The sequence below is a fragment of the Manacus candei genome, unplaced genomic scaffold (assembly GCF_025592945.1).
Source record: "Manacus candei isolate 608988 ecotype Guabito, Panama unplaced genomic scaffold, ASM2559294v1 h1tg000045l, whole genome shotgun sequence".
Taxonomy (NCBI): domain Eukaryota; kingdom Metazoa; phylum Chordata; class Aves; order Passeriformes; family Pipridae; genus Manacus; species Manacus candei.
In genome coordinates, this window is record NW_026138093.1 from 6,233,345 (window position 1) to 6,258,830 (window position 25,486).

Here is a 25,486-nt window from a genome sequence, read left to right on the forward strand (position 1 = left end):
GAGGGCACCAACAGGACCCCTCCCCTGGGAGCTGGGGGACCCCCTGAACCCACTGCTGGGCTTTAGGGGACCCCCGGGCCCCCTTCCCTCTGGGGTCTCTGTGTGCTGAGTGTTGGGGGTCTCTGAGGCTCAGGGGGGGAATTGGGATCCTCTTTCCCTGGGGTCAGTCCATCGACACAGAGACCCCATAAAATTTCCTCAAAACCCCTGAAATTCTCTCAGAAATCCACCTCTGGACCCATCCAAACCTCCTCAAGGACTCCTACAAATCCCCTCAGAGACCTAATTCCCCCTACCAAGACCCCCTAAACCCTCTCAGTGACCTGCAAAACCCACCTGGGACCCCGCAGGCCCTTTCAGGGACCTCAAAAACTCCCTCAGAGACACTCAAACCCGTCTGGGACTCCCGAAATCCCCCTAGAAACCTTCAAAACTGCTTCAAAGACCCTTCCCCAAAGCCCCCCAGGACCTCCCAATTCCCTCGGAGACTCCAAAACTCCCTCGGGGATTCCCAAACCCCTTCAGGGACCTTCAACCTCCCCCCTAAGTCACTTCACGACACCAAAGCTCCTCAGAGGCCCCCAAAACCTCCTCAGGGACCTCTAAAAGCCCCTAAGGGACCACAAAACCACAGAACAGCAGAAGAGCTTTCTGTAAAGGAAGGGAGCAAAGAATCTGAGAAGGGGGAGACCAAGGAAAAACTGAAGCAAAGCAATAAAATCATCCTGGCCCTTGCAGTTTTTCCTTCACCTTTTTCTCACTTTTCCCTTTTTTAGGGTTCTTTTTTTGGTTGGGTGGTTTTGAATTTTTTTTCCGAGGGACTTTCTCAGCAATCGAATCACCCTTCCGGGTTCTTGGGAGGCCTCCGGGCCCCGCGGCCCCCGAGAGGGTCCTCCGAACCTCCGAACCCCCGCGCTAAACCCTCCCGAGCCCTCCAGCCTTTCCCCCCCAGCCGCGCTCCCCGCAGCCCCCGAGGGGATCCCCAGACCCCGCTCTCCCGCACCCCCCGCCCGCACTCAGAGCTCACCGACCGACCCGCCGCCATCACCGATTCCCGGCAGCCAACGCGGCAGGGCCGGGGGCGGGGCTGCGGGGGCGTGGCCGCGCGCTGATTGGCTGCGGCGGCGTTCTCTGAGCGCGGTGCGCGCGCAGCCGGGACTCGGTGATGGCGGCGGGGCCTGCGGTTCGCTCTGAGCGCTGTGAGTCCCCCGGGGGGCTCGGGAGGGTTTAGCGGGGGGGCTCGGGGATAACCGAGGAGGTTTTGAGGGGTCCCTGAGCGAGTTCGGTGTCCTGAGGGGACTCAGGGGGTGGTGGAAGGTTCCTGAAGGGGTTTGGGGGTCTCTGAGGGGGTTTTGATTTCTGAGGAGATTTGGGGGGTGCCAGGTGGGATTTGGGGGTCTCTGAGGAGGTTTGGGGGTCCTGGCGGGACCTTTTAGGCAGTTTTGGGGTCTCTAGGGGGTTTACGGGGTCTTAGATGGTTTTGAGGGGCTCTGAGGGGGATTGGGGGTCCCTAAAAGGGACTGGGGGGTCCCAGGTGGGTTTTGCGGGTCACTGAGAGGGTTTAGAGGGTACTGGGGAGGGATGAGGTCTCTGAGGGCATTTGAGGGGACCTTGAGAAGGTTTTGATGTGTCGAGGGGGGATTTCAGGAGTTTTGAGGGCATTTTGGGGGGTCCCATAAAGCCCAGCAGTGGGTCCAGGAGGTCCCCCAGCCCCAAGGGGAGGGGTCCTAGGGATGCCCCCCAAAATCCGGGGGGGAAATGTACCACATCCGGGTAAGGGGATCCCAGTGCCCCCAGTATAGCCCAGTGACTTTCCAGTGACCCCTTCAGTGACCAGCCAGTGTGTCCCAGTGACTTCCCACTGCCCCCCAGGATGGCCCAGTGATCCTCTAGTGAGCACCCAGTAACCCCCAGGATGGCCCAGTAACCTGCCAGTGTCTCCCCGTGTGTCCTGGTAATCCCCCAGTAATTCCCCAGTCCCTCCCAGTGCCCTCCCAGCGTCCCTCAGTTCCCCCCAGTGTGTCCCAGTATCCCCCAGTAATCACCCAGGGCCCTGCAAAGCCCCTCAGCTCTCCCCAATGTTTCCCCAGATGCCCTTGGCATTTCTGTGAGTGTGTGGGGGTGTTTTTGTGGTCAGAGGGTCCAGGGGGGCTTCTGGAGTGAGATGGAGGGTTGGGGACATCAGGGATGGGCTTGGGGACAGTGGAATTGGGGGTGTCAAGGGGAGAACTGGGGCCATGGGGAGGCCCTGGGGACATTGGCGACACCAGGGGGGTCTGAGGGTGTCAAGGAAAGAACTGGGGACACCAAGAGGGTCTTGGGGACACCAGGGGGGGTCTCAGGACCCACCTGCTCTTGGTGCAGGCCCTTCTCTCCCCCCCAGGCCTCTTTAACACCCCCAAATATCCCCTAACCTCCATTTTCCCTTTAATCTCCTCCTTCACAGATCCCTTTGATGCCCCAATGCCCCCAAAACCTGTTTTAACTCACACAAATACCCCTAAAACCACCTCCAACCACCCCCAGATCCCCCCAAATGTCCCCCAGCCCCCTTTCAAATCCCTTCCAACCCCCCCAAAGAGGGATCACCCGGCACCCTGTGACAGGAACACAGTGGGCTGTACTGGGGGCACTCGGCTGTACTGGGAGGGCACTGGGAGGGGCTCAGGTGTCCCAGGACAAGGTGACCCAGCTCCAGGAGAGATCTGGGGAGCAGTGAGGAGGTACTGGTCTGTACTGGTCTGTACTGGTTTGTACCCCCAATCCCCAAAGCCCCTCCCCAGCTCCCCCAGGACCCTCCTGCACCCCAAAGCCCCCCAGGCCCCCCCAGGCCCCTGACTTGGTCCTGCTGCCCCTTGAGCATCTGCAGCTCCTGCAGAACCAGGCATTTCTTTGCTCCCCACAGGGTCCTTCCCACACCCAGAATGGAATCTGGAGGCAGCAGGATGTGCACAGGGCTCCCATTTCCTACAGTGCAAAGGGGCTGCAGGGAGTGATTCCCCTGCTCTTGCAAATCTGCCAAAACCTGGATTGGAGCTCACAGGGTATTGAGAGGAACATATCCCTCAAATACAATCACTCTGCATACACAATATCTGTCTGGACAGGCAGATAAAGCAATAATCAGATATATTCTGTATCATATATATGGCACATATTCTATAGAGTCCATCCTTAGGTGTTGTATGATAGATCTTTAAGATATTACAAACAATAAGCAATAACAAGGGAAGTGTCCTCCTTAGGGACACACACTTCAGAAGGGAACTTGCACTTGACCCCCCCCTCTCTCTTCAGCTTCGAGCCACCCGGTGCCACAGAGGGGGACAGAGCTCCTGTGGAACATTCTATTCCACTGACACAGAGCAAGGAATAAACCCAAACTATTGCCTGGGTTTGTTCCCTGGGGGTCTCTGCAGCAGCAAGCACAGCCCCACACTGACTGCTCTGGGCTGTGCAGGCATTTGTGCTTCTGCCTGTCTCACACACACACACAAAAGTCTGGTTAGTGCTGCCCTCAGGAAACCCCCCCAGCCTTGGTCCAGCTAAAGCTGTGGAATTTGTCTTTGTTTCCCTTGGGTTCAGGGTCAGGCTGTGCCTGTGTCCAGCCCAGAGGCTCAGAAAAGCATTTCTCCCGTCCCACTGCAATCTGCTGCTGCAGACAGGACCCAGGCACTGGTGGCACTGGGAGTGAACAGCAGAGTGTTTCCAGGGGCTCTCTGAAGGAACACGAGTGTCCAAAGAAACCAGCACAAGTGTCCACAGAAGTCCCAGTCCTTCATCCCTGAATGAGCTTGTTCAGCCCAGGAAAATCTGTCTAAGTTTTATTTCCATGGAAGGAAGTTTTTCCCACTTTAACACCAGTTTAGTTCCAAACCAATTTCTTCATTTCCTCCTCCCAATTTCCCTGAAGGACACTGACAGGGGCCATGGACACTGACAGGGATCACAGAGTTTGTCCCTTGGCCATACAGCTCCTGCTGTTTGTCAGCACAGGAGAGGTTAATTAGAGCCCAGGCTCCAATACTAGGGCGCGCCTTGAAGATGAGCTTGAAATCAAACAACTTTCCTACTGGAGGGTTAAATTCAGTCCCCATCACCTTTTTTGGGGCTGAATATTCATTTTTTGGATTATTTTTTAGCTGAATTTCAACTTTTTGCAGTTTAGGGTGGCGAGGGTCTTCTTCCTATTTCTAAGGGATTTTTACCTGAATCTTGGTGGTTTAGGTTTTTCTGGGCTGAATCTTGGTGTTTTGGAGGTTTTTATGGACACAGGATGCCCGGTGAGTTCTGGAGATGGACTTGGGCAGGAGGAACCCCCAAGCCAACGTGCTCAGCCCTTGTTTTCCCCCCATCAGGATTTGTCCTTCCCAAAGCTTGGGCGGATGGAGGAGGAGGCTGCGAGGAAGAGGAAGATGCCTTGGGCCCCCCAGGCAGGTGAGGAGGAAGTCAGTGTCCCTTTGGGCGGGTGTTGTGCTGGCTCTGTCAGCCCAGCATGGCCCCGGCTGCAGGACAACCCCGCTGGCGCCGCCGTCCTGCCGGGGCCGGAGTTGGGGGGATGTCCTTGGCCTTCCCTGTGGGCCGGAGGCAAATCCCCTGCCTGTCCTTCTTGCTTCCTGCCCCAGGCCCCGAGCTGAGGAGGGAGAGCCCGGAGGACAAATCCCCCCGTGAGACCCTGGTGGGAGAGGCCGTTTTGAAGGGCTCCCCGGCGCAGGAAGGCAGCGGGGAGGAAAAGGGCCGGAGATCCCCCCGCAGGAGGGGCTCCAAAGCCAGCCCAGGGTGCTCTGAGGAGGAAAGAGCCAGCCTGTGCCAGGAAGGCAGCCGGGGCTTGAGGGGGAGCTCTGAGCTGGTGGTCCCTGATCAGCCTCCCAGCAGGGAGAAACCCTTCCAGTGCTTGGAATGTGGGAAGAGCTTCACAAGGAGCACCAGCCTCCTTACCCACCAGCACATCCACACTGGAGAATGGCCTTACACATGTGAGGAATGTGGGAAGAGCTTCAGACAAAGCTCCAAGCTTATCCAACACCAGCGCATCCACAGTGGGGAATGGCCCTACACATGTAGGGAATGTGGGAAGGGCTTCAGTGACAGGTCCACTCAACTCACCCACCAGCGCATCCACACTGGGGAACGTCCCTACAAGTGCTTGGAATGTGGGAAGAGCTTCAACTGCAGCTCCAACCTCCACACCCACCAGCGCATCCACACTGGAGAACATCCCTACACGTGTGGGGAATGTGGAAAGAGTTTCAGGCACAGCTCCACCCTCCACTCTCACCGGCACATCCACGGTGGGGAACTGCCCTACACGTGTGAGGAATGTGGGAAGTGCTTCAGGAACAGGTCACACCTCAGTGTCCACCAGCGCATCCACACTGGGGAGCGGCCCTACACGTGTGGGGAATGTGGGAAGAGCTTCAACTGCAGCTCCAACCTCCACACCCACCAGCGCATCCACACTGGTGAACAACCCTACACGTGTGGGAAATGTGGGAAGAGGTTTCAGACCAGCTCAGTTCTCCTCAGGCATGAGCAGACACACACGGATGAGAGGCCCTTCCGCTGCACCGACTGCGGGAAGGGTTTCAAGCAGAACTCCACCCTCAGCAGGCATCGGCGCATCCACACCGGTGAGAGGCCCTACAAGTGTGGGGAGTGTGGGAAGAGCTTCACCCACAGCTCTACCTTGACCAAACACCAATGGACCCACCAGTAAGGGAAGCCCTGTGAGTGCCCCGACTGCGGGAAGAGCTTCGGCCGTAGGACTGACACGCAAAAAAAGTTTCAAAAGGTCTTCACGATTTTGAGTATCTGCACTCCAACATCAATTTATTCTTTTGAATATGTGTAAGTTTAACCTCATTTTAGTCTGAAAGCCAAATTCACCACTACCCCATTCCCTGATAACCGTGGGCTGGTTCTGACAAGTGAGGCAGAAATTACCCACTGCCCAGCAAAAACCAGTGGGGCCAGCCAGTGGTCTCTGCCCTGGCAGCCCAGTTTCCCCAGTCTCATCTCAAAATGACCAGTTACACTGAAGCAAAGAGCACTGGAACCAGTGCAACAAGCCCCAGTCTGACTTTCACACCTGCCCACGTGTCCTGTTTTCTGCTGCTCTACAGACTTCCTTGTTTAAAATGCAATGGAAAAATGAACAGTTTTTGGGGTTGTTTTGGTTTTGGGCTCGGGTTTTTTTTTTTCCCCCCACTGTTCTCATTAACCTCATTTCAAATCTATTTTGGTGTTTGAAGATGAATTAAAATTTTGAATGATTTTTAATGTTAATGCCTTGACCAAAGTAACAAAACATGAAAAATAAAAAAACCCACACCACAAAGCTGTCCATTTTTGTCACAATCAAACACTCAGAAGTACTAACATAAGCACAGTGAAAACCCCATAAATAAGACCATTAAAATAATTTTAATATTTATATATTATTATACTTTTACTAAGCTTAACATAAGGAAATTTAATTCATGACAGCAGCTTTTCCCACCTCCCAAAAAGGTAATTTAGTTACATCTTAGTCACCCTTGAAAGGCTCTTTCCAGTTGGGTTGGCCTCTGCCTTAGACACTCATGAGATCTGCCAAATCCAATTTAAGGGCAAATTTCCCCACCAGGTTCAACTGCATTGGTTGTACCAAAGGCTTTGCAAGTAACCCCACAACTTTCATCTTAAACTCTTCTCTCAGCCTTGTAAAATAATTAGCAGTAAACAGACCTGATAATGTGTTATAATTAGGAATTTGTTGTTCTCAAAGGTATTTAGACATCAAAAAGATGCCAAAAAGATGCCAGGAACAGCCAAAACATTATTAGCAACTTCTATACTTTGGAAATCTACATTTGGTTTTTAAAGATTTCACAGTGATTGTTTCCTTAGGAATTAAGGCACATTTTACTAACAAGTTTGAATAAAGTTACAGAAACATCTTTCTCCACTAAGACACAGGCAGTCATCCTAACCTGAGGTAGGCACTGAAAAGCCCAATTTTTTTCTTAACTGTCACGAGTCTTTCATTCCTTCTGCCACATCAATTAGGCATCAGCCCATTTTTCAAGCTGCTGTTCTCTACCAGCTCCTGCTTTGGTTTCCAAGCCCAGTATTTTGGCCACGATAAAATCAGGGACCTGGGCAGTCATGTCAGAATGACAAAGAGTACTGACCCTCCCTGCCCAGGGAGACAAACCATTCCCAACCTCGACCAAAGGTTCAAGGCAGCGATTCTGAAACAAAATTTACAAAGGTTTTCTCTTCAGTTTTTTGCTGAATACCATTTTTTTTGAACATTTATTTTATTTAAACATTTTTTACGTATTTATATTTTTTAATATATTTAAGGTAAAGGAATTTGAATTTATATTTGGATACCATTTTATTCAAACATTTATTTTATTTAAACATTTTTTATACCTTTATTCGTATGGTTTTTTAATGTATTTAAGGCGTAGGAATTCGAATTTATATTTGGGTACCATTTTATTCAAACATCTATTTTATTTAAACATTTGTTTTATTTAAACATTTTTTACGTATTTATATTTTTTAATATATTTAAGGCAAAGGAATTTGAATTTATATTTGGGTACCATTTTATTTAAACATTTATTTTATTTAAACATTTTTTACATATTTATATTTTACCACCATCAGATGTTCTGTAAGCACAGCAGTCAAAGCACAACTCATGTAGGTTTGGGTATTTTTAGCTAAGGCTGTTTGCCAGGTTTCTCACATTTAGAGAGGAATTCCCGGTAAGATGTGATTTTATTCACAGATGCACTCTTTTTTGGGTGCTATTTTGAAATCAGAAACTCTATTGCATTAAGCAAAGTATGTCAACTTCAATAAAGCTCCTGGTGTTTTCAAGTATTTTCCTCCTTCTCTTAAAAAAATGGAAAATAAACATCAGTGTTTCAACTAAACATTATCTGTGCTAACCAGAGAGGGCAATACTGGATCTTTCAGGATCCACACATTTGGATGCTTTTGCAATTGGTATTTGAAGCAACTTCTTTTGTAGACAACTGTTTCACTAAGTAAATTAAGGCTTTCACATTCAGCCCCTTCCTTTAGGTAAGGATTATAAACCAGAAAAGGAGGGAAGAATTACTCGGGGTGGAACTGAAAGGCCAAAGTCCTACCCAAGAAACCAGATGTGACAACAGCTCATTTACAACCCAGTGAGAAAACAAACAAAAATGCACCCAGAAAGATTCAGGAGTCATGTGAAGATGAATATAAAAATGGAACATGAGTCACATGTTTTAGAGATTCGAGCAGATGATTGGGGGCTAGAAAGGCGTCAGTGGATAGCACAGGAAGAGTTTTGAGGAAGAGCTGGAAGGAGAAACATGGCAAGAAATCTGCTGTTCTACACAGACCTGCAGTGGGAAAAACAGTTAAAGACTTCTGAAGGAACAAGTAATAAAACTCACAGAGCCCAGGAGCAGAAGAGATTCAATACTTGCCAAAAAGCATCAAAACTAAGCTCATGGACACGCATTAAAAACTGAATTCCTCCAATTCATGAATTCCACTTTTTTGCTTCTGGACTGAACTTGGTGATAAAACTGGTCCAAAGTCACAAAATGTGGCAGGGACAACAAAAGGTCAAGACCAAATTCCTTTTAGTTAAGGAAAACTGGAAAAGATTCTGTTCCTGTATTCATCCAGTAGAGATGAATAATTTTTTAATTATTAATTATTAATTTTAATTTTTCTACTCAAGCCTGCCAATGTTGTGTTTTTTGACTATGTGAGGAATGATCTGAAGTCTATCAGCTCACAGTTTAATTTAAAAAAACCCAAAACCAAACAAATAAAAAACTGTACTAGCTTTACATATCATTTTGTGCAAAGCCAGACCTTTGATTGGGTGTTTTTAAAAAGCTAAAAAGTAAATGTTATTAGGAAGAACAACTTACCAGTCCTTTGACCAAGAGCAGCTATTTTGCTTACAGTGAGCAAATCAACTCCCCCACACATCTGCAGGGAAAATGGGATACTAAAACACTTGAATTAAAATTAAAAATAATAAAGAAATCCTAATAAATTAAAATTAAAAATAATAAAGAAATCCTAATAAATTAAAATAAAAAAGAATAAAGAAATCCTAACAATTTAAAAAGAATAAAGAAATCTTAATAAATTAAAATTACAAAGAATAAAGAAATCCTAAGGACCAAGCATTAGCCTGTGAGTATTACACAGGTCTCATCCCTGAATGAAAAAAAAACAAACAAGCATTAGAGATGACAGCATATGCTACAAAAGACATTTTATAAAACACTTTCAAGTATCACCAGGGAATGTGTTATCAAAGAACCTGTGCAAACCACCCAAGAAATTCAGGCCCCATCCTGTACACAAATCCCTTGAGAAATTACCACCAGACAAACACAGATAACCACATATTGCTCTTACAAGAAAAGACAGCTCCAAAGAGCTCAGAAAAGTAAACAAGGGACAGGTAAAACTGCCTTTATTGTAATGCCTGTTCAGCACAAACAGCATCAGGGCAATCCAGGAAAGGTGCAGACCATTATGACTGAAGTGCTCAATTTTGTATTTAGCATGGAACATGCAGGTCAGCCAAGATCTGCTCCTGACACTGCGGGGTTTAATTTTAATCTTTAATTTTGCTATTTTTTGAAGAGCAGGTCGATTAAAAGTTGCAGCTTTAGACATTTCAGGATTTAACATCAGGAACACAAGTCTTGGGTCTCACAGGCTCAGTCCCCTCATTATCCTCAGGCTGGTCTTGCCTTCATTGTCACAGACTGTGCAATATCTCAACTCCCTCCTCCCGCCGCCGGCACAACATGGCCGCCCGCTCACTGCTCAGGGAGAGGCGGGAGCGGCCACCGCCCCCTTCCACTCCCACCAGGCCGGGCCGAGCCCACCTCCGCCCGCCCCAGCCCAGCCCCGACCCTGCTCGGGCCGACACCACCTTCTCTGCCAGACCCTTCTCCAGACATCTCTTCGTACCCTCGCCTGCCTGCACGGCGAGGTTCAGCCCCCCGAGGTGGCTGCTGGCGCCCCGCATCTCGCTTGCTGCCATTCCACAAGCAACACCTCTGTTCTCATCAGCCCTTGACGTGGCCTGGCCCAGGGGGAGCTCACCCACCAGGCTCACCACAGAGAGCGGGGCCACAAACCCCTCTCCTCTGATCCGAGTACACACCCTGTGCTGGGCACCCTCAGCTCCTGAGGGACGGAGCCACAACAACCCCACACCCGCCCCTCTGCCACATCAGCCCCAGCCCTCGTTACCGCTGCTCAGAAACAGCACAGACACCTAAAGAAAACAAGGTGTCCTACTTTTTTTAGCCAACACCATGGAGACTGCCTGGCATGCCAGTGTCACCAGGACACTGTCTCCTATTTTGACTACAGCCATGGAAACCACTTCAGATATCAGCAGGATGGAAGGGCATCCCCCCCATTCCTCATCACTGCCATCAGTGCTGTCCCCAGCCCCAGCTACGGTGTTCCTGTGCGAGAAGCACACCCAGCAAACATGACTAGAATTAATATTTACATACTTCAGCAGTCACTGTAAATTATATACATGCCTTTGCCTTCTTTCATTTGCCCAGCTTACTCCATTAAAACCAGAAATTTTCCCATTCTTCCTTTTTCATACTAACAATGTGAGTAGTTATGGCAGAATTTAACCAACAATGCTCCAAGTGATTATGGAAGGTCTCAGGAGCCAATCTGGCTCTTGAAATCACACAGCTGGACTTTTAGCAGTGCTCTCCTGAGCTGGGTCCTGGAAAAGGCTCAGGGAGGTGGTCAGCTGAAAAGAATCAATCACTATGACTCTGAGCCAAGAGATGTATTTCCTTTGAAACTACAGAGAAAAGCTGACCTCGTGTATAGGATAGCAGGGGATATCTACTGCTTGTAGACAGTGGGATAAGGTGTTACCATTTCAAAGACGAGATGGTGGGGGCCCACATAAAGGTACTCCCTTTACAAAAAACACCACTCGCACCCAATGTTATGCCTCCAACGCTCCTTTATTTTTTTGGAACAGTGTGTCTACTAATAAAGATTTGTGGGCTTTGGGGTTTTAGGGTCAGCGTAGCATAATTTTCTGCATCGTTGGGGCCCGTTGCTAGGGGCTGGTTCCACATCCACAAGTGCTGGAACACTGCTAGGCGTCAGGTGGTGTGTCACAGGGGGGCCCTTTGTGACATCCCATCACAGCACACGTGGTCAGCACAGCCCCAGTGCCAGCACCATTGTCCGGCAGGACAGCGACGCGACAGGACGGGAGCACGGAGCTGGCGAGGATCTTCTGAGCACAGCTCCAGGCTTTCCCTGTTGACTCGTAGTGCGACGGTTTTTCCGTGAAGATTCCCACTTCCCCTTTCCCTACTTCTAGTAGTTTTCTAGAAAACTACTTCTACTACTTCTAGTAGTTTTCTAGTAGGATGGAGCAGACACCCCCCAGCAAGCCCAGGGTGGCCTGGGCGGAGGAGGGTGCTGCCCAGAAAAGCGGCTCTCCAGAAGAGCCCCATGAGGTGGCCTGGGAGGAGGAGGCTGCTGCCCAGAAAAGCTGGTCTGCAGCAGAACTCTCCCAGTGGATCCTGGTGAACCCACCGCAGATGGGGACGGGTGAGTGAGGGGACTGGGCAGGGCTGGGGCTCTGCAGCGCATCCTGCAATGATCCTCCCTGCTCTATCCCTCTTTTAGATGTCAGCTTGTTCCCCCTGTCCAGAGAAGAACAGGAAGTGGTGGACTCCATCCAGGCCCTTGACGGCCCCAAGGAGGTAAGTGTGGCCAGTTGGACGGCAGCTGTGCCAGCATCTAAGGCAGGGGCTCTGCTGCTGGGCTGCTGGAGGGGTGCTGGCTGGGCAGAGCTGCTGCTCCCGCAGGCCACTGCCCCTCAGGGCTCCAGTCTCGCTGGCCACGTTTCCCCCCTCTCATGCTCCCTGTTTGTCTCTCTGTCCTCCGGCTGCCAGAATCTGGTCCACAAGACCAGCTTTCTTCAGAAAGTTGTGCGCCTGTGCAGAAGCACCGCTGGCAGTGGCTCATCCCAGCGCTTGGTCCACTTCTGCCACAGATATGAGGTGGTCGAGAGGATTCAGGTGAGGGGACACTCGGTGCTCTGGGGAAGGGGGCAAGGCCCCTGGCACTGGCACCCTGTGAGGGCTAGGCTCTGGTGGCACTGGGTGCTGGCAGCTGCCGGGTCCCAGCTGCGTTGTGCTCTGCAGATGCTGCTGGACGCTGAGTCCTGTATCAACGAGCGTGCCGAGGACGACCGCGACAGGGATCTGATCCAGCAGATGAACCACCGCGAGCGGGAGATGAAGCACACAGAAGTGCGGAAGCTCGCCCTCTTTGCCATTGAAAGATTGAGGTACCCGCTCATCACTGCCAGGGACCCCTTCCCCAGAGGACCTCCGCCCCCTGCACAAGGCCTGGAGGCGCTTCCCCCGGCACCATTGTCCACTTGGGCCCTTCCTCTTTGCAGCGCGGTGAACGAGGTGCTGGAGGGCAAAACGAGAAGGCTCCTAGAAGCCTGCTTCAGAGCTGTCCTCTTCCTTCCTAAATGGGACACCTATGTATGGGATGGATATGAGCGCAGGAATCAGGTAAGTGCTGGTTGAGCTCCAGGAGCCACCAGTCCCTCTGGGCTGCTCTCTGGCCATCCTGCGCGTCACGTAAGATCCGCAGGGATCCCCAGAAATGCCAAGGCGGTGGAAAGAATGCAGAAAGTTTATTTAGAAGGACAGAACCCGAGAAACATAAGAGTGTGGTTTGCGCACCAGGCCTCAGGGAGAAAAAGGCACCTCCTGTTTTCTCCTTCCAGTTTTTATTCTCTCTGCTCCCTGATCTCTCTCCGCTGGAATGCAAAGGCCTGTGGCATCTGCTGTCTGCTCACAGTAGACTGCCTGCTTTTAGGTCTCTCCTGGGCAGCGTGGGTGGCTCTCCTTCCTGGTACTGGGAGCTCAGATGCATCTCCTGGGGGTGAAGAATCACTGCCAGCGCTCTCTGTCCTCCTTGCAGACCCTGCAAGCCCTGGACCCCATGCTGACGGCAATCGTGCGGAACACTCCTCCCTCCAGACTGGGCGAGGAGCTGCAGAACATCTTGCAGGTCTGGCCTGTGCAAAGAGTGGCAGTCCCGGGGCTGTTCCTCACCCTGTGGGGCAGGGGTTCAGCCACTCCTGGGTGGGTGGTCTCCAGACAAGTGCCACGGTGGCAGAACACGCTGTGGGGACAGTGCCCCCCTCCTGTGTCACCAGGCTCTTCTGGAGCACAGAGAGTGGCACCTGCCTTCCTACCTGGCCCATAAGGGAGCCCAGAGGCAGGAGCCCTGCTCCAGGCTTTGCTGGGGCTCAGAGGAAGCCTTGAGGGACAGTGCAAGTCCCACCCAGGAGCCGAGCTGAGCTGCTGCTGCTGCTGCTGCTGCTGCTGCTGGAGGGGGTGTCTGCTCCAGGGGCTCACCAGCAGCTTCTCTTTGCTCAGGTGCTGGTGGACTTTGCCAGATATGATATTGTCACCGTGTGGGAAGAAGCCATGGAGAGGATTTACACGCTGTGCAGATGGTTGAACAGCTATTCCCAACGGCAGGTAAGGCCCAGGAAGCCTCCAGCCAGGCTGTGCCCCTGCCCTGCCGCTCTCCCTGCCAGGGCTGCTGCCCAGCTGAGGGCTCCAGGAGACAGGGCCACAGGGTCCTGCAAAGCCTGCACTCCCCAGGGATCCAGCCCTGGGCACACTCTCAGGTATGGGGCCCTGGCACCAGCTGCCTGCCCTCAACCCTGCTGCTCTTCTTCCTCCCTCCCTCCCTCCCATGGGACCTCCTGAAACAAAAAGAAGTCCACTGTCATCGAGATCCCATTCCTTGGACAGCTGCTGGGATTTGTCCTCCTTCAACCATTCTCAGGACGTCGGGCAACTGTTGCGCACCTCAGCGAATTCATCTGTAAGCAAAAAGCTAAGGGGGATTGTGGTGGCCTTCGTCCCTCTGCACACAGACATCACCTCCCAGCTCTGCTTCTCTGCTTGACCACCTTTGCCCCTCCAGCTGCTCCCCGCAGCATCCCAGCTCTCTTTTGCTGTACAAGTGGAGTGCTCTCCTCAAGTCTTGCACCTGTTCTCTGCTGCTCTCCTTCCCCGCTCCTTTCACCATCTTCAACCCTGCCTGTTTGTGGAGCCCACTCTGACCCCCTCCCTCCACAATCTCCTTCTGGCCTGCCATCTCCCAAGCAGATCTCGGGCTGCTTTGGAAAGCCTGATGGCAAAGCTGCTCTCCCTGACTTGCACGTCTGCCCTGCTCTTTAGGCAGGACCAGGCTAAGGGGCAAACGATACGCGCGCCACGTGGAAGGTGAAATCACCTGCTTCTGCAGGACTCTCGGAAAAAAGTGCGGTATCAAGGTAATGAGCTCCCCCGTTGCTGAGACTCTTGTCTGTGCCATCGGCAGGGCACTCCTGTGAGCCAAAGGCACCCGGAATCAGGGGGGCTGACAGGGCCTCAGTGTCCCTGATGAGAGGGTTCCTGCTGTCCCCAAGCAGGGACTGTCTGAGGGCGGCACTCTGCTGGTGTCCCAGCAGCAGCTGCAGCTCTCCTGCCCAGCAGTGAGCCCTGGTCCTGTGCAGGGCCAGCACCCCGTGAGCATGAGCCCAGCCCTCCTGCCTCAGCCTAAGGACCCTCTGCTCTTGTCCTCCCCCACACAGTGACTGTGGGCACTGCTGCCAGCACTGCTGGGCACCTGTGGCCAGGGCTGCTCTCGCTGCCCAGCTGAGCAGCACCAGCAGGGGCCTTGGGGTGACATCTTTGCTCTCCTCCTTCCTGCCGCAGCCCTTCGAAAGATACCTCACGCGCTCGGAGAGGACGCACATCGTCCTTGAAACCCTGGAGCAGAAAGATGCACAGAATTATCAATGGGTACCTGGAGAGACTCGTCCATGGGTTGAACCATTTGGGTGGAACCTTTACAGAGGGCGCAGGACCATAGCAGAAAAGATTTTGTGGCTGGCCACATATGACCCGTGCTTCTTCCTGACGGATGTAAGTGGCCTGTGGCTGGATTGCCCTGCCCTTCAGCCCTAGAAGGCCTTGTTCCTCTCTCCATCCCTCCCTGCCAAACCCAGGTGTCTCAGGCACCTGAAGGCATCTGAAGGCAGCAGAGTGGTATGGAAAGGGCAACTGAGGCTGCACTACCGTGGCAGCACTCTCCTCACCTCTGTCCCCTTCAGGTGCCAAAGATTTTGAGCTTCCTGCATGAAAGACTGCCAGGCGTGAAGTGTGAACTTGTGCAGGAGTGCTTCCACTCCCTGCTTCTGCTGCTAGCGCACTTTTTCCCAAGGAAAGTAGTCGCCACACTGCTGAGCATCGCTCCACAAGGAGACAGGTACTGGCCCTGAAAAGCCTGAGGGTTTGTTGGCTGTGGGGAGATGGAGCCTGAGACTCTCTGGCTCCCAGAGCCAAGGAATGATGGAGGACAGCCCTGAGGAGAGGGGTTCTCCATCCCACCAAGCTTTCCAGCCCTGCTGGGTTGTCCAGGCCTGCAGCAGACAAAGCTGGCCCAGCCAGCCCAGAGCCACCCTGCTGCTCCCAGCCTAGAGGGGAACACCAGCTCAGTGCCCTGCTGCCTGCCCAGGCAGGGCCCCAGGCACCTGGGCTGGCCCAGCCACGCTGCACTCCAGGCTGCCCTACTGACACAGAGCTCTGCCTTGCAGTGTGGCCAGGCAAATGTGGCAGAGCATCTTCTCAGAGCCCGAGATTGGAGACAAGATATTATGGCCATTCGCTGTCATGCTCTGGGTCGACTGGTGGCCCTGCAGTCTAAGCGCTTCTTCTTCAGAAAGCAGCTCCACCTCTGACTTGGCTGTGAGTGACCAGAAAAGGACTTGATCTCCTGCCACGAGCCCTGCAGACTCTGCCAGGCTCTCACTACTGTGCTTGCTTCTACAGCCATTGCCCAGTGGCACTAGCGTGAAGTTTGAGTGGGAGGACAAGGACAAAGACTTTGAATACCTTCAGAATGACAACTTTGATATCGATGAGGAGCTTCCAACCCTCCCAGCCTCCCAGGTGCTCGAAGGCCTCATCGTGCTGTGCGAGACACCTGAGCTGGTGAGCAGGGTGGTGTCAGGGACAGCCATGGTGGCATCCAGGGCTCTGGGGCTGTGGGTAAGGCGGTGGCTTGGCGTGGGCTGGGAGGCAGGTGTTGTTGGGACTGCTGCCAACTGCCCTGATGCCATGTTGGGGCCTGGTGGCTGCCTGGGGAACTTTCCAGGCATGGATCTTATCACAGAAAAGAAACTCTGTCCTTCATACAGGCAAGAAAACTGGAGTTCCTGGTGCCACACATGATGGAGCTCCTGTGGGTTGGCAGAGAAGACCTCAAGACAAAGGTCATTATGATCCTGAAAAGACTGATAAATCAAAACCTGGAGAAGAAAAAGGCCAGCCCCATGGATGAGTATTTGGTGGAGAACCTGCCGCGCTTCTTTGACATGGTAAGGTTGATGTGGGAGCGTGAGGCCTGAGATGGGCACTGGGCAGTGAGAGCTGCCCTGCACCCAGCCCTGTCAGCAGCTCTGGCAGCAGGCTCTGCTCCCCTGGGCTCTGGTGGCTTCTGGGCCTTGCAGCTCAGTGCAACTTGTCCCTGCTCTGGAATCTGAGCCCAGGGCATCTCCCTCAGCCACCATCCCCATCCCCTTTCACTGTGGGCAGGGGGCTGCTGTTTCCAAAGCTCACCTTTCCTCCTTCCTCCCAGGAGAGCAGCGACATGCGAGAGGCCTTTATCTGCCTCTTCAGAGACTACCTGGGCTCAGCAGTGCTGAGGAACAACAAGCAATTGAAGACGTCTCTGCGGAGTGCACTGGTCCCGCTGCTCATTCGCACAAGTGACCAGTCCCCGAGCGTGGCCAAGGTACACATTGGAAGGCTGAGCACTGGCACAGAGAGAGGTGGGCTGGCCTGCCCTGTGGGGCCCAGGCAGCAGGACAAGGGCTGCTGGCAGTGGGCAGCCGTGGCCCAGCGCAAGCCGTGGGAAAGGTCCCTGCAGAACCAGCGCCAGCAGGGACGGAGAAGCTGGCACGGCCATTTCCAACAGCTGCCCTGGGGCTCCAGTAGGGCTCGTCAGCAGCCTGTGACCACCAAAGCCTGAACAGGCACATCCCCACAGGCTTCTCTGCTGTCCCTGGTATGTGTCCAAGGCCAGGGCTTCCAGCCTCAGGCCCTGTCCTGCGGGGCTGTCCTCACACGTCCCCTAGACACTTTGGTGAGGGCATGTCCCAACTTCCTGAGGGCAGAATCTCCCCAGCAAGAAAGCCAAGAGCTCTCCTTTGCCAACCATGCTGCTACCTCACCCCTTCTGCTTCCATGCAGGCCGCCCAGGAAGCGCTCCTTGCCGCAGCAAAGCTGCTCAAGTGGAGGGAGCTGAAAGAGCTGGTGAAGAAGCAGCAGATGTGGAGGATTGGCGAGTGCTTGGTAAGGCCAAGTGCCAGGGTGCAGGTTGGGTGAGGCTTGCCCTGCAGGCAGAGCCCACTGTGTGGGCCCAGAGCCCAGAGGCTGGAGCTGCAGCCCAGTGTGTGCCCTCCAAGAACAGAGCCCCAGGGGCTCCTCTGCAGGCCCCTCTCCCTTCCCTGCAGCCAGCGGGAGAGAGGGCTCTGGGCAACACTGAGTGCTGGCAGGAGGGACTGCTGCAGCCAGCGGGGGGGCTCTGTGCCATGCCCGTGTCCTTGTGCTCTCTCCAGGTGGGGAAGGACAGGAGCAGGGCTGAAGAGTACCTGCGTCAGGGCCTGAGCTACCTCAAGGACCCTGAGGCCAGTGTGCGAGAGGCGGCCATCAGGTTCATCGGTGAGCCCCAGCCCCCGGGGTCCCTCTCTGGGCAAGCTGGCCCCCGTCCCCGCTCCTGCAGCCACAGCCAGGCCCAACCCTGGGGCTGCCTGAGCCCCGGCTGCCACAGGCTGGGCCTGGGCCTCCCTCTGCCAGCCCTGCCCACGTGGCTGGGCTTGGTGGGCACTGGGCTGAGTTCCACCCCCTGAGCTCCTGGTGCTTCCTGGGCTCATCCCGGCTGAGGGGGAGGAGGGCAGGGCCAGGGGCCGCGCTGCCGGGAGCCCGCTGGGGAGCAGGGGCTGACGGAGCTTTGTGCCTAGGGGTGGCCACGCGGCACCTGAGGAACCGAAGCCAAGAGCAACTGGATGAGATCTGCAGCGGTGAGTGGGGAACAGGGGCTGGAGGGGACGTCTGGAGGTCTCTGCAGACACAGGGCTTCATCTCGACTCCGTTTCTTTTGCTCACAGCTCTTCAGCCCTTGAAGACAGACAGCAATGTAGTCGTCTCTTGCCTGGCAGAACAGACCATCAGCATCCTGAAGGCTTTAGGACCAACACCGAGCCCTCGATTCAGGCCAGAAGCACTGCTCTTCTGGCGCCGACGTCCACACCCATGAGGACCTTCCAACATTCCCAGGCTCCCAGGCGCTGTGTGGGACACCTGAGCTGGTGAGCAGGGTGGTGTCAGGGACAGCCATGGTGGCATCCAGGGCTCTGAGGCTGTGGGTAAGGCGGTGGCTTGGCGTGGGCTGGGAGGCAGGTGTTGGGGGGACTGCTGCCAGCTGCCCTGATGCCATGTTGGGGCCTGGTGGCTGCCTGGGGAGCTTTCCAGGCATGGATCTTATCACAGAAAAGAAACACTGTCCTTCATACAGGCAGGGAAACAGGAGCTCCTGATGCCAAACATGATGGAGCTCCTGTGGATTGGCAGTGAAGACTCCTGGACAGAGATTGTGATGGTCTCTAAAGACCTGATGTGTCCAAACCTGAAGAAGACAAAGGCCTGCCCAGCCACTGAGGATCTGGTGGAGAACCTCTCATGCTTCCTCGACATGGTAAGGCTGATGTGGGAGCGTGAGCCCTGAGATGGGCATTGGGCAGTGAGAGTTCCTCTGAAGCCCAGCCCTGTCAGCAGCTCTGGCAGCAGGCTCTGCTCCCCTGGGCTCTGGTGGCTTCTGGGCCTTGCAGCTCAGTGCAACTTGTCCCTGCTCTGGAATCTGAGCCCAGGGCATCTCCCTCAGCCACCATCCCCACCCCCCTTCACTGTGGGCAGGGGGCTGCTGTTTCCAAAGCTCACCTTTCCTCCTTCCTCCCAGGAGAGCAGCGACATGCAGGATTTCTCCATCTGCCTCTTCAGAGACCACCTGGGCTCAGTGGTGCTGAGGAAGCAGAAGCAGTTGAAGACGTCTCTGCCAAGTTGCCGTGGTTTGACTGGCCCTGTCCCGCTGGAACTGGAAAATGGGCACCTGAGGAACCAAAGCACAGAGCAACTGGATGAGATCTGCAGTGGTGAGTGGGGAACATGGGCTGGAGGGATTTCTGGAGTTTCAGCTCGGCTCTGTTTTTTCTCTCACAGCCCTTCAGCCCTTGAAGAGAGACAGCAGTGAAGTCATCCCTTGCCTGGCAGAACAGACCATCTGCATCCTGGCAGCTTTAGGACCAACGCCAAGCCCTCGACTCAGGCCAGAAGCTCTTCAGGCACCGATGTCCACATCCATGAAGAGCTTCCAACATTCCCAGGCTCCCAGGCACTGTGTGAGACACCTGAGCTGGTGAGCAGGGTGGTGTCAGGGACAGCCATGGTGGCATCCAGGGCTCTGGGGCTGTGGGTAAGGCAGTGGCTTGGCGTGGGCTGGGAGGCAGGTGTTGGGGGGACTGCTGCCAACTGCCCTGATGCCATGTTGGGGCCTGGTGGCTGCCTAGGGAGCTTTCCAGGCATGGATCTTATCACAAAATAGAAACTCTGTCTTTCATACAGATAGGAAAACTGGAATCCTTATGCCTTGAAATCTTCAGCAGAAACCACGATTCAAACTACGAGCACTGCTCTTCTGTCTCCACTGAGCCAGTTGGAGGTGGCTGTGATTTAATAAAGCAGCAACAATGGGCCCAAACCCATGGTGTCCTTCAGATACGCCGTGCCCTGAGCAGACTGTGTCCTGCTTGTCCTGCCCTGCTGCCTGCAGGACAACTTCCCCCTCGGCACACCCCCAGCTTGTTTGGGAAGTTGAGCCCTGCTTTCCCAAAAGGTCCTGGGCCCCACCCGTCGCTTCTTTCACCCCCCCAATGGGTTTGGTAGAAGCAGTTACAGATATCCTGAACCAGAAAATTTCCTTCCCCACAATGGTGCAAACAAGTAGCTAATAAGGGAGCTAAACTGAGTGGTGATGGGAGAGATTTTAGTTTGCTGTGGTTTCGCTTTCCCCCCCCCATATCCTTTAGGCAGGAAGATTCAAAGCAAGGGATGAGAGGGATTTGTTTGCTCTCCCCCCGTACCTGCAGAATACAAGACAATAAAGGGTGTTCTGTGGTCAGTTGTTGTGTCCAGTCAATTTGCCGCTCGCCTGTGGATCCGAAGCATCCGCGGCCACGCCTGACAGGAACATTATTTGGTGTTTGGGGTAAAAGATAAATTAGTTGCACGATCTGGCTGCCTACAGGTACAATACATGATGGCATTGGGGTCCACGACATTATCTTTATTTCCCCCTCAAAATCTGCCTCTATCACTCCTGGTAATACAAAAAGGCCTTTTAAAGTGATAGATGATCTGCCAGTTAGTAAGGCTGCTTTGCCGTGGCCCAGAGGGCCATGTGTAGCAGTCGGCAGCAGGGCAACTGTTGTATCCTGCAGTGTTACTTCTGTGGAGGTGGCCAGGTCCACTCTGGCACTGCCGGCTGTGCTTGCGTACAGGCTGTGGCAGGTTCGCGAGGGGTCCAGGCAGGGGTTTGATTTATTGTCATAGCTCGTCCCCTTCCTGTGCTCCGTTTGGAGTTTCCCTGTGGGGAAAGCGATAACCCATAGTGATCAAGCTCAGAGCAGCACTGATTTGCAAACTGATTCCCTTTGTGACAGCATGGACAGACACCTGGCACCACTCTTCTTTTGTTTGTCCTGTCGTTTGGGCAATTCCTGTGCAAGTGACCCAACTGGCCACAAGAAAAACATTGTTGATTTTTTGTGGACATTGCTGCAAATGCTTCAACTATCAGAGATAAATCATACTGCCTTGAACCAACATTCATGCATGTATTTAGCATGTTGTCCACTGTAGGATTTTTTAGGGGACGTAAAACCTTCTGACAGTCGGGGTTTGCATTTTCTATAGCAAGCTGTTTAAAAAGGCATTGGCGTGCAGCATCATTCTCTACTTGTTTTTCCAAAGCATCATTAAGACAATCTAAAAACTTCATAAAGGGCTCATTTGCCTCTCGTTTGAAACAGGTAAAGGGCATTCTCTGTGTGCCTGTGTCCAGAACACTTTCAAGAGTGCATAGGGCTAGTTGCTTTATTCGCTGGAGCCCTGCAGCACATGTTCGTGCTGGTACTGCCTGAGAAGAATGCTCACCCTACCCCAGTAAAACACCTACAGTAACAGTCCGCAAAGGGTTTCGTGTTCCTGCAACTGAATTTGCAATCGCCTGTTTTTCTGCTAATTGTTTCAGTCTGGCTTCTCACATGGTGTACTGCATATCAGTCATTATTAGATGAAATAGTGTTTTGAAATCGTGGGGGATGAACACTTGGCTATCACAGATGGATTCTATTAAATGGATGGTGTACAAAGCCCCCAAACTGTGGTCTGTTACTGTTCGCCTTACATCTTTAATAAGAGCATATGACAGACCCTCCCAGTGAGGATCCTGGTCAGGCAAGACCAGGACTGGGAAATCTTTTAAGACTGCCGTGTCCCCTGCGAGTTTCACCTCCCCCCGCACTCGCACCCATTTGTCAGGCAAGTCAGGAGAGTGAAAGGTTAAATCTTTTTCCTTATCTGTGAGTTCTGGGTCCTCCTTGGAGTCATCTGACTGAGAAACTGGTGCTGTGGCAGCGGCACCACAGAAGCGAAGTCCACGCGAATGGGGCGTGGAGGAGGAGGCCTTTGTTTCTGGCCACACTGCGGGCTGTGCCTTAGGTGGCCACAGTGATGCTGGCAATGAAGGCGGCTCTGGTGGCGTGGAAGGCAACACGGGAGATTGTGGTCGGGGCAGGGCATGGGGCAGGGTCTGCACACAAAATTTCAGCTCCTGCTGTGATGGTGGCTCAGAATCAGTTGCCGTTTCTACATGGTTGTCTGCGGAGCTGGAGTGAGCTTGCAAAGCTTCATAAACTGCTCTCCATGTTGTTAATAAAGAGGTTGCTATCTTATCCCCTAGCATGGTGCTGTCCCAGAGTCTGGCACCGACATCATCCCAAACTCTCCAGTCATATACTAAGTCACTGTTTAATGTGGGATTAGCTTTGGATGCCCACAAAAGGAGACATTCTAAATTTTCTTCCTGTACTGTTTTCTCATATTTTTTAAGGATTTCAGCACAGGCTCGCTAGACTGCCTTATGCTTTTTCATTAAAGGGGTTCCCATTTCATTCTCAGCTGCTTCCCTTATCGTCCAGCGTAAGGTAATTGAGAGCTCTCTTGTCCCTTCCTTTCAGCGCTTTTTCCTTCCTTGTGTTCAGCTGAGCTACACCACCGGAGAAACAGCTTAGTTTCTTTCATGCCCCAAAGTGGGGCACCATTTGTGGTGTATTGAGGCACAGACTCAGGGGGTGAAGCTGAGACAAGGTTATTGGAGTCGCAGCCCTCCTTTTGTAACCCAACACCAACAGATAATCATACCTTATAAGGTAAAACCTGTGACTGCAGCATTTGATTGGCTGCCAGCTGTCAGGGCAGTTGAAACAGGAGTTGAAATGGCAGTTTTAGGAGTTGCAGCTCACCCCTGTAATGAGCTGCTCCTTTCCCTGCAAAGCTACGTTTTTTTCTAGGCCCTATTTCCCACAGTGCTGCCCTTTGCATGTTGGCTTTTTCCCCGGGAGACTGAAAGTGTCACCTCCCCCAGACTGGGGCCAGGAATTCCAACCACATTCCTGACCTTGGGTTTCACAGTTACCCATCAGTTTGGGGGAGGGGAAAAGAAAAAAAGGTCAAGAGATTACAGCAGCAAGTAAACTGGGGCTAAGTGTGCCTTCATTTTCTCAAGCTGTTCTGTAGAAATAAATAAAAATAGCACTATGGGGGGGAAAAAAGTTCAGGCCAGGTATCAGTTTCCTGAATTTGATCAGGGAATGCAGAAGAAGAACATGCCTTCAAACACACATCTACACTACACTTATCAAACTGTACAGTGCAAAATCTGACCCCAAGGAGTCTGTACAAAACAGTGGGAATGGAATCAGAGAGGGGAAGGAAAACATCCTCAGCAGTGCCTGTCCCAGTCAAGGGGCATTACTGAGCAGCACCTACATTTCCATGGCTCTCTGGGCAGGGAATTTTTCCTGTGTGCCAAACAGCACATCTTGAAGCTTCTTCCCACTGAAATACTAGAGACATTTCAGGGCATCTGAACAGCCACATTCTTAAAGCACAACTACCTCAAGGCAAGGGAAGAAGTGAGATTCAGTGGCACTTGGCAGAAGCTGCCCAGTGCATTGTGTCAAATGGGTATTTACCCAAAGGAGCAACAAGCTCAAGCCATCAGGGAAAGAGCCAGATGATGAAAGGGTGTTAGCTGCTGAGAATTTCTTTGGGAAGAAGTAGACTGTTAACTTGAGATAGAAATTTGCAATATACCATGGAACCTTATTCAAAGTCCAGCTGCAAAATACCTTCTTGTTAAGAGTGTGAAATAAATCCTAAAGTGTCATCAACTATGTGATTTTCTCTTTATTCCCAATCACTGATTAAAGAAACATAACTCAGATGTGATCTCACTCTGTGCTCCAGTGACATTAACATTAGAACAATATTGTCACTGTCTGCTGGTCTCTTGTGTTCCTCACTGGAAGGCACTTGGTGCACCCCTGGATATCCTGCTAATGAGGTAAAAAACTAACCCTTCTAAAGTTCCAGATTTTCCTCACCTGTTTGTACACAGTTGGACAAACTGGACCAAGTTATTACTTGAAAGCCACCTGCTGGATTTAGCATTAATTACTCCTTGTTTTGATCTCAGGGAAAAAGGCTCACACAACACAATCTCTGAATGCTCCTTTGAACTTACCCACAGTGTGTTCACAAAGACACAGAGCAAGGCTTTTAGATTTGGCTGCTACCCTCAGTTCCAGCATAGAAAGAAATGTCTCTGTGAAATAACAGCAATTGCCTTTCCATGTTACTGAACTACATTCAGTTTATCTGGTCTCAAATAAATACTCCACGTTTTCTCCTTGTTTTATTTTTAAAGGCATGGGTATGGGTATTTAGGTGACTGCTTCACTGGTATAGGATAGAAACCGTTCACATGGCTATAAATGAATATTATTCTCTTGACAAAACACCTTTCCCAAAGCCTCTGACAAAAAGAAAGGGAAAAAACCCAGACAGAAAAAGGGAACCACAGGCACATTGCCTGTCACCCACCAAAATGTCTCCTCCCTGAGGACAATTCAGGCACACCCTTCAATCTGTATATCTCATTATCACCCCAATCTCTTTTTTAGTGGCAGTTTCTGTAGGGAAGCTGAAGTGCATCACTGTCTCAGACAGCCAAGGATAAGATGAGTGAAGGAATTCAGTTGCTCTCTTTAATTAATACAGGATTATTTCTCTTTCACTTGGTGAAGCTAATAATATGACTGGTGGAATGTCAGTAACAATTAAATCATAAACTAGTGCAGCACCAAAGGGAAAACTTACTTTAGTTATGGAGTATTCCCAGCAGAAATATTGAAAATCTTATCCATATTTACACTGATAAAATACCACACGTACCTCCTGGGATACTGTAAGCTTTCTACAATCCTTGTGGCATGTCTTTACAGAGCAAGAGTTGACACTTTGAGATGATACCTCAATAAATGAGTTGCAGTTCTATTGTTTCTTGAATGTTAAGCACCACATCCTAAACGCAGGAACAGGTTCAAGGTCAATGTCCTATTTTAGACCTTTTCAGCAGCTGTGATAATCACACTTAAAACATTCCTCTAGAAAGAGTAAATTAGCCCTTTTCACTAGAAGGATTCTTATGATCAAAAACAAATCCGAAAGAGAACAAAGTCAGATTTCTTTGTTTGTTGGTTGGTTTTATTTCAGCAATGCAATAAATTGCTGTCCCTAACTGGGATGGCTTTTCTACCCAAGAATTAAAAGGAAAACTCCAAAGTTCACTTTATTCTGCACTTATATTACCTTTGGGGTTTTTGGTTTTTTTGGAGGTCTCACCTATGTAAAAAAAACCTTCCTTTAAATCTGTTGATGCTTTCTGTAAGAACCAAAACATTCCAGCTGACATAGCATTCTATCACTAATACTGCAGGGAAATGTAATATCCCACTAAAGCAGAAGGGAAAGAAGACAACTGAGCATCAGCAGCTCTTCCTAAGCAAGATCAGGGGTTTAGCTCCATCTAACTGAGGGATGAGATGTGCCCCTCAGTGGGTCTCTTCCCACTCCCCCACCAGCCCTTCTACCCAACTGCAAGCTCAAAGTTCTAAAAAGAGAAGAGGAAGCTGGAG

General features: G+C 51.9%; 1 pseudogene; it reads left to right on the forward strand.

Moving 5' to 3' along the window:
* LOC127474811 (zinc finger protein 208-like) overlaps positions 1–25,486 on the forward strand; it is a 1,297,692-nt pseudogene that overhangs the window by 1,244,828 nt on the left and 27,378 nt on the right.